We start from the raw sequence: 15,884 nt of genomic DNA, 5'->3' as shown, positions 1-15,884 counted from the left end.
AAAAATGCTGAATTTCCATAACAAAAAAATGTTCTACATAACAACAAAAAGACATCAGATTTCATAATTCACACACTTTTTTCTTTAACATACTTCATACGCGACATGGGCATGAGGAGTTTGTCCACTAACCGGATCCATTTTCGCTTTATAATAATAGTGAAAATGGATCACACGCCGCGATACAAGCGAAGATTGTTGGGATAAAGGAGGACGAGTCTCCTTCATGAACAGCTGACACCTTCGCTCCTGCTCCTCCCATCTCAGCTTCTCTTCAACGCTTCGATGCCAATGACTTCACATCAGCCAGATGCTCGTTCCGTCTGACTTTAGCTTACAAAACAAGACCCACTAAACATGCCTCACATATTCAGCATCCTTCTGCGTGGATCCCGAGGTCCTCCATTTTTTATTACAGTCACTGCGTTTGACCCAAATGTTTTGTTTTTCCTGTTGGTTTTGACATCTAGTTATTGAGGGAACTGCAGCTGCAAACACAGAAACACATAATTTGAACACAGTTGTACCGGTTATATGTGTAATATGCTATTATTACACCATACATTCGATAATAATAATGTAATTTTGAAATGAAAAATAAAAGTCTGATATTAAGAGGCTGCAAACACACTTTTTAAAATGCAGGATCACCTAGTGGTGGACAAATAGAATGCCACTAAAAAAGCCATGCAGCTCAGACCAGCGCAAAGCGCGGTCTGGGGGCCACACGCAGCCCTCTGTCTATATTACTCTAGCCCGCATGTGGGTAGTTTTAAACTTTTTACTCTGACTTTTTGATTTTTGTGTCGCAATTTAGACACAAGTTAATTGATCTTGATATAAAATGTGCACTTATGTTTAGCGCTGTATTCACAATTTTAATGATTTAATACATATTATTTTTTATTTTAATACATATTAAGTTTTTTAGAACCTGCTGGCCTTGTTATGACTTATAGTTGCTCATATTATAATAAAAAAAAATTAAGGTCAAAGTATTTTTCTTCTGATCTCTTTTTTTTTCTACTTCAAGTTTATTTCAAGATAAATGGTTTATGACCTTTTATGTCCTTATTCTGTATTAATAGCTGACTTTATGACACGCTATCTCAAATAGCTCTCATATAATATTTTGCTATATTCATGTCTGACGGTTTCTTAAGAACCGAGGAACTTTAAAGCTAGCAGGATCTGAGCTAGCATCCATTTCACGCAGCAACCAGAACACATCTGGGAAAATGAAAGTGTTTGACTTTCCTGAAGCGATGGAGCAGAAATCCTAACATCCTCCACGGACCACCTCACAGTTTGGGTTTGGAGCACGCTTCAGCAGCAGATACAGTCGGTGCAAGACTTCTTCAGATAAGACTGAGCGAAAACATCGACTTTAACTCTCCCAGTGATCATAACATCTCTTCTCAGGAGAGGTCGCGGATAGATACCTCACTGAAAGCGAGATATCGATTCCAAGCAGCACTACACATTGGTTATGAAGTCCCCCTCAATTCTTGTTAGTTTCTATTGATTTCAGGATAAAGAGCTTTAATAAACTCACAAAGCGGCAAAATGTTTTTTTCATAATGCAGCAAAAATATAATTGAATGAGGATCACTGCACTTGTATTACATTACAGCCAGGAAATGAATGTGGGGAGATTTTTCTTTATTCAGCTCATGTGTGAAGGTGTCAAAAATTAGTTGTTTTTTTATTAAGAAAAAAAAATATTATCAGCAAAATGAAAGCATAAAAGTGGCTTGCAAGTCATGAGACACTTGCAGGGTCAGCGTGAGGGGAAACATACTTTGAACTATTGTTCATCAGTGGCAAGTAAGACATGTTATCCTCATTATTAATAACAAAACAAAGGTCCAAAAAACAACTTAAAATAATTCTATTTTTCAGTGACTTATGAACCAGACCACATACATTGCATGTCCAGTAGGGCAGTGTATTGGGAGGTACCTCTTGTGGTACGATACTTATCCCAATACAGGAGTGGTGATACGATACATTCCGATATATTGCCATACTGTTTTAAGCGTACAAAAAGAAAATTTTAGTGTTAAACACATCACAAATGCAGCAGCATGTCCAAGTGTCTGTTTATGAAATATTGATATCGCTGACTTAAAAAACCAAGACAATGCTGCACAATCGAGTGTTGTGTTGTCTCAGCAAACATATTGAAACAATATCACGGAATCATGTCTCGCGATATCTGAGTCGATCGATATGTTCTTACACCCTTAATGTCTGGCTGATGCTTTACCATTGACATCGGACTATCATGCACAGTAACTGTTGATGCTTTAAGCTGTAGTAGACTCCAAACTTGTAAGTGGCACTGTATTGCTGTATCTTCTTGCAAACAACAAAGAAAGCCTGACAGAACAACGTCGTGCATTTTGGTGTCAAATTCCAGGACGTCCGTTAGCGTAGTGGCGAGGATGAAACCATTCACTTTTGTAAGTTTTTGGACAGTGGGAGGAAACCAGAGTCAGAGGAGGAACCCCACACCAGCACAGGGGTAACTTATAAACCCCCACACCAAGAACCCACTGAAACTCAGAGTTGACTTGAGCTGGAATCCGACCCACGACCTTGTTGTGTGTCTCTACTTTAAGATGACAGTAATGCGGGTGACGCCTCTTAATAATACAGTTTGAAAACAATGTCCATGTCAGCTCACATTACTTTTAATAGTTCTTAATTATGTATCCACGACGGCGACGACCAGGAGTCGCTTGCCGCGGTGGATTAGAGTCAGCGTCCGCTCACCAAATTTGGAAGGTGGAGCGTTCAGCCTGTCTAATAAATGAATCAGTACAGTTAAAACTCTCAGGATAATAAAACCTGCCGGCAATAATCCTGAAACTAAGCAGCGGTACCGGCCCGGCGCGTTTAAGCTATGGTGACAAGGCACGGCGCTGGAGTCTAACAGCGCAGATTTAAATGGACGGTGCTGCATTAGCGCCCGAGGTTGAACACAGTTCGAGAAATTCTGCCCTCAGCTACACCAAGACATGAAGCAGTAAACACACAGGCGAGAGCGTTCAGCTGTGGTGCTTTTAGCACTTCATCTTCAACCACGCACACGACAGAGATGTCAGACACAGGGTTCTGATTCTGCCGGCTGCTCCTCAAAACCAGCAAGATGAGGGTGACTGAATGTCTCCGCTCACTTTGTCTGCAATTCCAAATGGGTCACACAAAGTCAGAATACATGAGACAACATAAACATTAAAAGTCAGAACTACTGTCAAGCTTAACATGACATGACTGCGTGACACTGAGACAGCAGGCAGACTTCAGATGTCCACTGAGAAATCACACATTAAGAGCCAAAGAAATCAATTCTCTACCCTGTATTTTAAAAAAAAAATCCTCAATATCTAACATAAATATATTATATCCATTATTTAAAATACATATATATATTTTATTAATGTAACTTTCATTGTTTTTTAAATTACATTTCAAATTAACCATAAAATCCCAACAGCTTTCTTGTATTGCTTTTTTTTAATCAATTTTTGGCACATTTTCACAGATAATGCAGTACAATATTATGCGCATGAAAATGAGTTTATTGTTAAGACGTCCAGTTAGACTTTTTGTTAAATTCCGCACTCCACCACGCCCTAAACGACTAAAATAACTCCAGCGCATATTGTAATATAATATATAAGTGTCTATTTATGAAATATTGATATAGCTGACTTAAAAAATAAAGACAATATCGCATAAATCGAGTACATTTTGGCACATTTTTTGAAGATTATAGAAATTTCCTTCTTAAAAATGCATCTGATTTGGTAACAGATTGAATTGAAGAGCGGTTTCAAGAGAACATTTAGCCTCTGTTCTAGTGTTATTAGAACGGAGGCTGAATGTTTGCAGTTATTTATCATTGCAAAGCAATGATAAATAACTGGCTAACATGCTGCCAATACATATATGAATCTGTCGTAGTTGTCAATGGTAATATACGTGTCAAAGAAAAAAGACTTCTTTTTAAATCAACATCGAAAAGCCTTGCCATTTTACTTTTGTCTCTTTATTCCTTTTATAATTATCTCTCTGAATATTGGACGACAACATTTAATAACAATCTGCAATCATATTTTTTAATAAATTTTTTCCACATTTTTCCTCATCATCTTTGTCATGCAGTGAACGTCAAAACTATATATCATGCAGAGACATTCTTTAACATACTAAATATCTAAAATTATTCAGAATTGCTTCAGAAAAGACTTTGAAATGTCACAGAGATGTTGAATGTTTCATGAAGGTGACACAGTGATCTCCTTCAAGCGTGCAAAGCTCAGATGCCACAGTCGGCTGCATCACATTAGAGATGTTGCACTTCATTTTGGCTTCATTTAGTCGAATCGCTAAACATGCAAAGTGATTCATTAGCTGCTCAAAAAAGAGAAGACCCTTACGTAAGCAGCGACGGGGCCCGGCTGACCTACATTCGGACATGCAAAAAAGGTCAGGCAATTTAATGCAACCTTTGTGATGGAGTGTTGTCAGGCTGGCATTTGTTCTACAGCCGGCGACATTACAATATCGCCGCAGAAACATTCATCCTTTTTACTACTTTGGTGTAGAAGTAAGCAGCTTTGCCTCCACAAAGGGTGTTTGTCATATGTAATGGCTGCACGCTTGAAAACAAACGTCTCATTTCACTTGATTTATTACGCTGCTGTTGCTTTTACGACTGACTGAAAATTTAAGCTTTATTAATAAAATAACCGAGTCGGTTTGTGGCAAAATAAAGGCTTTTTAATGGAGGAAAAGCAGCCTCAGAGCAGTCAAATAAAAAGCTTGGAAATATACAGTAATGAAATAATAACAGTATATGAAACTGCGATAAACATAAATGGCATTTGGGAATCTTATAGTGCAAAAATGATGACACTTAGTGACACATGAGTAGGATTTATCAATAATTTGGTAACAATAAATTAGCATTTTGACTTTCTTAGCGATTACCTATCATGTTCATTCATGACAGAGGAGAATAAAAAGTGAGTCGCTGTGAGACATTATTTATTTTTATTGAAGTATATCTGCAGATAAAAGTCTGCCGCGTCGCTTCTCACTATACATCAGCGTCTGCTGCCTCATCTGCATAATAACAATAACCCTGTCAGACAGGAATCAGTGATAGTCCAGAAGAAATCCTCAACTGTCTCCACAACAAAACTGCTTATCTTCACTCGGCTTTTTTCCCCCCTTTCTCCGCTCCATCCTTCTTTGTCTGCTTATCCACGTCACAAGAAATTACATCTCATTCCGCGCAGAGCAGGTACACACGAACCGGTGTGTGTTGGAGCGAGTGCACGAGTGTGTGTGCGTGTGTGTCTTTCGCAGCAGCCAGTGGCTCTTCATTTACAGCAGACCTATCTCTGGGCAGAGCTTAGCTGCCGAGCTTTGATCACAATAACGCTCTTCAAAGTGGCTGAGGTCAGGAAAAACCTCGGCTAACAAATCTCACACTTGCTTGGACTGTTATGAAAATCTTCCAGAAACCACAAACTTTGGTTTTAAAGCCACGGCACATATTTTAGACGTTCAATCTAGGTGGCCTTGTTACAACATCCCTGACTGTTCTGTAGGCTTTAAAACTGAAGACAAGAATGGCGATGCCCTGTAACAGTTCTTACTCATTGAAAACATCTCTGTGGTTCTGGTCGGATAGATATCCGAGGTCGCCTCTTGTTAGCCGGCATAGCTTCCTTCCTGGACATCAGTAAAAGCCCAATCTTGTGTCAGTCACTACATGCAGGGGTCCTTCAATGGCCTTCACATACCCCTCCACAGTTACATCTAGTGAGGGGTAGATCAGGTATCATGAAACAGTATCACTGAAACAGTGTCCTAATTTTCAGATACGACTAGATGGCGCTCTTGGTTGAGAAATCCAGGGAGGCAGTTGTTCAAGTCCAAACATTTTACAGCTGACAGTGCCACTTCTAAGAATCAGTACACTGTTTCATGAAGCCTCATCGACCCGTCACAACTTACATCCATACAGTATCTTGGATTTCGACTCTTCGCTAGGGTACTCTCCTGCTCAGGAATGCATGTTGGGTGCCACTGTGGAAAGCAACCATGTAACCAGATTGTGGCATCAACAGCCCAGACACACTGCAACTCGCCTCTATCGGGACTTTAGTACTCAAAAATCCGAGAACTTAAGACAAACCAAAACCAGGTTTTGGTCCCGTTTTGAGTCTCCCTGGAGAGGTGGATTTCATCCTGGGATTTTCTGGGTTCACAGGACGTTATGTTGCAGTACTTGAGACTGGTCTCAGTCTGAAGATCACACTTCAAGGTCAAGATGTTAAATGTTAATTCCTGCCCAAATATGTATTTTATTTTTGAAACAGAAAACACCACCTGAATGCTCCATTCTTGCCCATTAATAAACCTCATTTATGTCAACAATAAGGGCAACTGTAGAGGTCAATCTTACAACCATGCTAGTCATTTGTCCTGGAGTCTCCGTCTGTCCAACAGATTAACTTCAAGACAGACAAGCGTATTTCAATCGAACTTCCAGGGTCGATTGTAAATTGGCTAAATTGGTTTCTGTTGGTTCATTGGGGCTTGAATGTGTTCCGTCCAGTTGGGACTTTGACTTGGACTCGACTGTAACACTGGAAACTCGGCTGAAGATGCAGACTCTTGGGGAAAATGAATAGTAACAAATGAACAAATAAGCATTTGGAAAACGGAAAAAAAAGCACCACAACGTCGAGATTTTTTTTTTTGCGTTAGCGTTTCTCCCGGTCACAGTTGCCGGGAGCAAGATCATTCCAGTATGATCCTCCCCCACCCTCAGAGAAGGCTCTCATTTCTCTCCTCCTTCAGCGTTACTTTCCTCCCACTGTATTTCAGTTGTTATTATGCACAGGTGATGCTCTCATTCAAATGCACTCCACCACGCCCACAGAGCGATGTCTGCCACACGGTCCCACCATGTAGAAGAAATGCAAATCTTGAACAGAATGTACAGAAATCCTGAAGAATAAACATAGAGAAACCAGAAGGCTGCTGCGAGACAGTTGTTTAAGGTCTCTGCTATGCAGTCAAAGAGAGGGAAATAAACAATCCCAGATGAATGGCAGGTGAATAACAAACAAACTCACTTCTCTCGCTGCATTTCATTGACAAGCTAACAGGTTTCCGCTGACACCTCTGATGCCCTTTAAAGAACTCCAGCGCTGAATCCTAACCAAGCGTGACGGCCCTGATGGCTGCATCCATGCAGGAGAAACCTCGGCAGGTGGGTTTGAAGAGATCAGCGCTCTGAACGTTACGCGCTCACATTTCCGCAGCAGTGGTGTTATGAATCACAGCGTCGGGTGCACTGAGGCAAACGGTGCTGTTTTTGGTGACCAGCGCTCAGACATCATCCGGAATCATGAATCACAAACAGACAAGTTTACTCGTCACGCTAAGACGCGAGATGCTCACATCAGGCGTGTGTACTGAGCTACACACAAGTCTCTGAAGCGCTGGACTAATATTTACAAGGATGCCAGTCGGGGCCCCATGACGCGGCATTCTCTCCTCATAAATGACTCACAAGTAGCAAAGCAGAAATACAGTGGTGAGCGCCAACATCCGCTCTGGTGAGTCGGACACTGATCACGGATGAAAAGTGGTGCCTGGAAGGATGCGCTGCGGCACGGCGCTGGAACTTCGGAAAAGCATTTGAATAATGGAGTAAAGACAAACACTTAGACTCGGCGTCGGTTCAAACAGAGGACAAATAAAGTATCAAAGATACTGATACCATTAAGCAGCTGTGACAAAAAGTCCAGTGCCTTCTGTGCCTTCAGCTTTTTTTTTGAACCATTTGAACACATTTTCTTTGGAATCAAGCTCACCCCATGTTACTGAACCTTGTATCCTCCTTCTCTTCAGTTCCTTTCGCTTCGATGTTGAATTCAAACCAATTCTTTTTGTCAACACTTTTATTTTATTTTTTAATCCAGCAGACTTGAACTCAGCAATTCAACATCCTCACACGAGTTATGAGCAGAGAATATCCTCAGAGGGATTTGGGGCTTTTTATCCCAGCCAACAGACGTATCAGAGAGGGGGGATGTAATGGTAACGTAATTCAATCATATGCCGTCTTTTAGGTGTTGGGGATTAAAAACTAAAAGGGCTGAGGATAAACGCTCAGAAGGGTGAGGCCAAGAGGTTGAGGCTGAGTGATGTTTTATATCCCTGAATTAATCCACCCCACTCCCTACTCGCTCTCCATCTGCATCTTAGCTGGACTGTGATGTGAGATGGCTCAGTTGCAGCCGCAGATTTCTTAATGATCATTTTAGGCCACGTCGGCTTTGGGAGGCACAGACTCGGGGCAGTAGGCCAGCGGCGCTGTTGACTAAGAAACTCACACATTTGCAAGTGGATTTTGCCAACAGACAAGGGAGGTGCCAACTTCTTCTTTCCTTTCTAGCTCATTGCACTAAGATTGAAAATGCTAACTGTGTTAGCCATTAGATCTTGGTGTCCATCCATCCATAGCACTCTCATTCGATTGCTTTCCTACTACACTCTATTTCTAGTTAAACAAAAACAAAGACTAGTTTGAGTTGGTTCCATGAAAACATGAGCATGTATACGTTTTATTTCAGCACCTCAAGTCACCAACTGACTCAGAAATTACCTACCAGGTCCTTGTTATCTGTTCATAGGGCCACAAGAGGTAATTACCTGGTAATAACCAGCCTTCATGAGTTTAGCGTGAAACTAAGGTTGTGTTTATAGTTCGTATATTTATATTGGAATTGGCATAGATTTGACGTACTGATTCATACTTTCAACACAAACCACTAAAACCCCACAGATTTTCTTATCTAAGTCGTGGTATTAAAAAAACAGCAGACTGAGTTAGAATAACATCTTGAACGACTGACTTAACAGAAGCCAAACTCCCTAAACAGCAGTGGTTGAGCTGAGGAACAGAAGAGGAAAGAGAACTGCTCAAACGTCTCACAAGTCAGCGAGAGGGAAAGTGTGGAAGTGATAAAGCAGGAAGTACATTTTTAAATAGGTTTTGATGTCTCTGACATGCCTCCTTGCTCTGACAACTGAGGGGGGGATGTAAATGTGTTCGTGGAACAAAGGGAGAAACTGAAACACTCCGCACAAACCGGAAACAAGTTTGAAACATTGAAGACCAGGTGGTTGAAAAGAAACCACAGGCAATAACAGAACAAAACAGACTTTTATCGCTGTTCGCGTGAAGACATTAAGATAATTACCTGTGAAAGATTGCGCTGCTAAATATTACAGAGTTCATTACAGTCAAGGTCCTAAACAGCAGACTATTTACTCTATTGTTCAGTGGGTCTGGCTATATAACTCAACATTTTCCAGGCAAAGTAATGTGGCCTGTATTTCCCCAGGTCTCAGGAGGTTCTTAGGACACCATTAAACCAGAGTCTGAAAATATTTCAGTGAGTCATTTCATGGAAGGTTCAATTTTCTGCTGTCACATTTATGCATTTGCTGTTGATAATTTCTATATATATGTTATTATTCTTTAATATTTTTGCATTAATTATCATGATATTTAAAAGAAAATTTCCACATATATTTGCTGTCCATGAAAAACATTAAAATGTAAATACTTAAAGATTAACATATGTAATATACAGGGGTTAGACAAAATAACGGAAACACCTTAAAGCTAAAAAAAGCTGGTCCTCCTTTTTAGGATCACTAATTCTCATTGACGCACAATGAAGAGCTTTAAATAAACAATACATCCTGGCTCGGAATTCTGAGCCTGTCACGGTGTAACATTAAAATAATCCTCTTTATTTTTTATATTTTATTGCAGCATTATGAGAATTAAAAAACAAATTCAGAGCATTGTCGCAGTATTTCTTTCAAATGAATGAAGCTGTAAACAGGCACTAAAATACATACAATTTTCAATGATGATATATATATATATACATATATATATATATATATATATATATATATATATATATATATATATATATATATATATATATATACACACACACACACACAATGTTTTGGCTCGACAGCAGTCCCTGATAAAGAAGACGTCTGCCCAGATTTATAGTATGAAACAAGAAGCTTGTTCTCACTGCAGTTTTGGCTTCACTCTGATTTGGACTTGAAAAGACCACGCACAGAGACAAAAGACATTTTAATGACATTGAAGTTTCACGATGGCTGGTGCTTGTATTCGTTCATTCTCTCCATCAACACTGTTTTGTGGCATTGTACTTCGTAAGGATCTTTTTCATCCATGACTTTATGGACGTGATTAGTTTCAAGTGTCGATAAATGTCTGGCCTGTGTTTGAGACCGGAAAGAGACAAAAAGAGTCGCAATAAAATGTTCATTAGAGCAGATGAATAAAGGGAAAACTCACGAAGGGGATGAATAAAGGGAAGTGAATGAAGAAATTCAAGTGAAAGTTTAACTGATCGAGTGGCTGACAACAATGTTTGAGTGCAGGTCTATTTGTACCCTTTGTACCCAGCAACCTCCGACCCTGGTTTCAATGTTACTGACATCAAATATATGTACTATCCTTCCAATACTCTCATGAGTTTCCTCACAAATCCGAGAGACGGAGAGCAACAAAGGTCCCCTAGCGCATCATAGTGTTCAACTGCCTGACCATCATGGAGCAAAGCAGATTTAGAGGCTAAAATCTTGGGCTGCGACCAGCTAAAATGCTGGAGGAGGAAGCCAAGCTATGCGGTTCTTTGATGTGAGAACATGAAGAGGAACTTGAAAGGATGAAGAAGGCAGGTGGAAATAATAGAACGTCCATCAAGAGAAGAATTTTCTAATATGTTAAAGCTAGCTCCCTAATATTACAAACCAGAGGTGTCGGAATTATTGGCGGCACAACAAGAAGAGGCAGGGGAGTGTGCTGCTGACTGAGCATCACACAGGCTCTGAGCTCTCTGTGGTGACTCAAAAAAGCTCTCCCGCAGGTACAGATGTCATATTCATGAATGCAGATGAAACAGATCTTAATCACACGCTCGAACCAGATAAAAAGTTGGAGGCTCACGATGAAACATGAACGAAAGCGAAGCGCAATCAGGGTGAAGACTGAACAGTGTCAGAAATGAAATCCTTCCTTTCTTGTTTTGTCAAACACAATCACGGAGCTACTTTGTAAACTTCAGATATGTGGTTGCTATAACGACACCGGCAGCGGGAAAAGGCAGAGTGGCGCTGATATGCGCTGGTGTGGGTGTTATTGTTTTTACACGGATCACTGTCGTGTCCGCGCCCGGTTGCGGTGAGGCGTGTGCGGATGATGCGGCGCACCAGTCGAGTTGATGGTCAGCGGGGAATTGAGTTCGCTGGATGGGGGATGGAGGAGCAGTCTGGGGGTCGGAGGGTGGGGGATGGGGCTGGTGGCACACAGAAGCCAAGGATGTGGGATTATTATGATACATAAAGGGCATTACATTGAGCACCAGCACTGTGACACTCTTTTAACAAAACAGCTCAGTGCAACAGGCACCGATAGGTTTCACATCAACACCTACAACTACTCGCACAGAACTGTGACAGAAGTTTATTACCGAATAAATGTCTCAGAGCTGACAGGCCTCCACTTCAGTCAACACCCTGACACGTGTTTAAATGGGTTCCTGACAGCCAGCGCTTGTCAGATCGGCGCTGATAAGCAGACGCAATTGCAGTGGAGCAGAGCGAACTTCAGGGCACTGAGATGTCTGGCTCTTCTAATTCAATTTAGGACTTTCACCCAGAGAAAAACTTTGGGAGAGAGAGGTGCTCCACATCAAACCAGAGTGACAGTTTGTCCTCTCATGTCCTCTGTTGCCAACTCGAGAGGCACAAAAGAGCTGGATTATCAGTCATGTCTTTCATATATATATATATATATATATATATATATATATATATATATATATATATATATATATATATATATATATATATATATATATAATCTTAAGGCTTTAAAAGAGTATTCAAAGAGCGCAAACACAGCAGACTGTCAAAATAACTTTGCAGATGATCTACACATCTACTCTGAGACTGTGTTGAGACCAGAACATACAGGGACCAAGTCCTAGACCAAGACTTTAAGGACCCAAGACAAAGTAGAGACCGAGATCAAACTGACTACATAATGCAGAAGGATAAGTCTATAGACAACCATATTTAATTCCTATGCAAAAGAAACAGATTCAGTTGAGTTCAGTCCCTCACTTATCTTGGTGTCGACTTGAGTTCAGCGATGCCTAATGCTGCAGGAAGACCTGAGTTAGATGTTCTGTGACAGCAGTATTTGAGGTGCAATGCAGTGACAAGTGGTTGTCATCAAGTTTGCTCTGAAATTTGACCATTTCAATGTGCTCACATGTTTAAAGGAACTGAAGCTCAATAGGAAAAAGACAACCCAGGAGAAGGGTGTCGTGACTAATGCAGTGGCAAACCACGTTTCCCAGAGGCAAATAAGAATCATGGCTTATGTGGTCTTGGATAACAGGAGCAGAAAATGCAAACAGGCATCCATCTTTCCATCTAGGAGTGAAGAGACGCCCATTAGCAAGGCTTCATCCTGGCAAGATGTCTGAAACTCCACAACTTACAATGTGAAGAGCAGAGCTACGGTGCCATAGATGACTGCGAGCTTTGCCTTTCGGCTCAGTTCTTCAAGTTCAAAAAGGGTTTCATGCTCAGGATGGGTTGGACATGAGTTTCTTCCCTGGCCAGAGGAGACCTGGACTTGGTGTCAGCATGTGGCAACCGTGGGGGTGAACACCATGAAGAACCTTGTTGTGTTTGTAACACTCAGCTTTATTTTTAAATTACAAGTGTGTCGCGAAGAGAGCTTTTTTTTTCAGCAAATTGTAGTTAAGTTAAGCTGCTGTCAAGGCCGCCATCTTAATGATACAGAGCAGCTGGAAACTTGGAAATTTCTCTTGGCTACATTACATACTGAGACACTTTGAGGAGTCAAGCCAAGCAACTACCCCTGGAAGACTTACGAATATCTGCAAAATGATAAAAAAGTAACCTGTGAGTATATTAACAAGTGTAATTGTGCCAAGATGTTATTTGTATCAGCAAAAAAAATGTTTTGTGCATATATCAGTCCGTTTCATGAGCATTTTGTTTAAAAAGAAACAGCGTTTCCACTGCTTGTAAACAATCATGGCGCACCGCCACAGCTTAAATATAGAATAAAAATCTGTTTTTAAAGATGAAATCTCACATGGGCAAAACAGATTAAAACAGACACACATCATGACATGATCATGACATGTTCTAAATGGAAAAAAAAAATCCCAAAACAAACAACTAAATGACAGGAACATGTCTACAGCTGGCGGAACTGAAGTCGCAGACATGCGAAGAGATGGAGCGGGTGAGGACGGCTGCAGATTGGCGGGAGATTGCCCGATATTTCTCATCATTAAATACGGTTTCAACAAATCCTGGTGGATTCTTTCAACTTATTTTAAGGGACAAAAAGTACTCACAAGGACAAATGAAAGGAAGGAAAAGCAATTCAGTCATAGTGAGAGGTGAATGGAACAGTAAAAGTTCTATTCCTATCTTTTTGAGGGCTGCATAAATACAGCCAAAGGGCCACACTTTGCCCAGGTGTTAGGCTGCATCAGATAAGGTTATGTGATTTGTCAGTGTTAAAATCAAACAGTCTGGACCCCACAATCTGACCTACTTGAATACAGTTGGAGAACTGTTGACCCCATCTCTCGCCACTCTTTGGTCAAAAACTGCAGGTGCGGCACACAAGACCCCTGAATCAATCCAAGTACAAGCTGAACAAGCTGCGCCAATCTGTGTCTGAATGTCAGCGGAGACGCTTCTGTCTGCCCACGCAGATGCTACTGGAGGAAGAGACGTGAATACCAGGAGAGCAGAGGCCACAGTCGAACAGAAAAGATGGTCGTGTCATAATCACCAAGCGGCGCCTGACTGCAGTTCCCACTTAGACGCCTTTCAGGAAGTGGTGTTGTGTCGAGAGATGCGCTGCCACGAAACGCACGGGGAGTAATAACACCTTGATGACAAATTCACATCTCATTAGTTAAAGAAATTAGGGGAAATGAAGCCAGACGCTGTGATTAATTTTTACAGGCAGGAAGTTTATTTTCGGAAGGGACGTGTTGCGGTGAAGTCGCAGTGTTGTTTCCATCTCCTGCGCCCAGTCTGGTAATTATGTGTGGCTGTCCCTGATGGGCCAGGCCAGTCACATGATCCATCACCAGGAGGCAAGCGATTAAAATACATCTATTGTGTCTGAGATATTACACGTATTAATGGAGTCACCTTCAGCTATTTAGCCAGTCATTCTGATGTAGCGCTGTGTGGTTGGACACCATTAGTCAGCAGTTTTTTTCGCACAGGGCGAACACGGATGAGGTGCGAAGGCGTAGGGGCCGAGAGCTCTAACTCACATTGTTGGAACCAAACTAGATAGTCAGGAACGTTACAGGAAGAGTTATCCGATAGAGAAGTTCAAAACATTTTCTATTGCACTATATCGCTGAGACACCAGTACAGCTCCCAGAGTACACAACTACATTCTAGCTACTCTCTTGCTTTAGCTTATGAAACACTGAGTCCTCTGTGTTCCCTGGTGTCGACCTAACACATCTGACGTCCATCACATACACTATGTATGCGGCCGCTGAGTTACGCACCTTGCATCCACCTTTGCTAGCTCTCCTTTAGCCACACGTTTAAGACCAAAGCTGCAGGAAGTGACACTCAACATAGCCAAATTGAAACCTCAATAAGTGTCAACATAAAGATGAATTATTTAATATGAAATAAAAGTATTTACTTCTGAGCAAGTTCTATTGGTGAGTTCCAGTTCAGACCTTCCGACTTAGCACCACCTCATCGACAATTTGAAGTGAGAAATCTCACCCCCCGGTTACGCAATCCAACATGGCTTCCTGAACAGAAACAGGAAGTAGACGTTTTGAATCATTTAACAAATTGATTTCTCTCTTTTCTAGTTGCACACTGAGCGTGTATTTATGAAGACAAAGCTCACGGCACAAGTGACAATAGCTTTCCTGGAAGAGAGTATCTTCTTCCCCGACTTTGATAGCTGGAATGTACTCAGCTGCGACGTCATTCCCAGCTCCAACTTCCCACTTCTGAGGAAATGGGAACATATTTGATTTAATTTTCAACTGGTGGACAACACTCTGTCCTTAGCTTAGCTTTTGCAGGGTTTCCGCTACATGTAAACAAGTGTGGTGCACCACCACAAAAAGATGAAATCTCACGTGATCGTACGTATTTAAACAAAGTGGAAACAATCAAAACAAACAGACAACACATAACACATCATGGAGGCGGACATGAACATGATGGTTTTCATTGTGTTCTTCACTATATATATATATATATATATATATATATATATATACAAAACAATGTACAGTTTTCTTTCAACTGTTTTCAACAGATGCGGAAACATTTTAGGATCAAGTTTCTGCAGTGTTTCCACTGATATATCTATTACTCACTTGTTTCTTTGCACAAAACATCAACACAACCACTCATTTATTGGCGATATCTCTTCACTTACATCCAAAAATAAAAAGGAAGAAACGCTCTAGTCTGCAGCAGCGATCTCAAGACGCTAATGATACAAGATCCTGAGACAAGTGTGTTGACCCAGAGATGAACCATTCCCCAAATGGCGAGACGATTAAATATCCAAGCAGCTTCTGCGGTGACTTCACTACTGAAAACTCAGTCGGCAAGTGTATTTTAATCCTATCCAGTAGAATCACTGAAGACTGCTACATCTGGACTCCTTA

General features: G+C 41.0%; 1 protein-coding gene across 2 annotated transcripts in view; it reads right to left on the bottom strand.

The window, feature by feature from the left end:
* LOC128769493 (low-density lipoprotein receptor-related protein 8-like) overlaps positions 1–15,884 on the bottom strand; it is a 67,167-nt gene that overhangs the window by 48,413 nt on the left and 2,870 nt on the right. The window lies entirely within an intron of this gene.

The sequence above is a fragment of the Synchiropus splendidus genome, chromosome 13, assembly GCF_027744825.2.
Source record: "Synchiropus splendidus isolate RoL2022-P1 chromosome 13, RoL_Sspl_1.0, whole genome shotgun sequence".
Taxonomy (NCBI): domain Eukaryota; kingdom Metazoa; phylum Chordata; class Actinopteri; order Syngnathiformes; family Callionymidae; genus Synchiropus; species Synchiropus splendidus.
The sequence above is the reverse complement of the archived record's forward strand: the minus strand, read 5'-3'. Positions and strand labels throughout refer to the sequence as shown.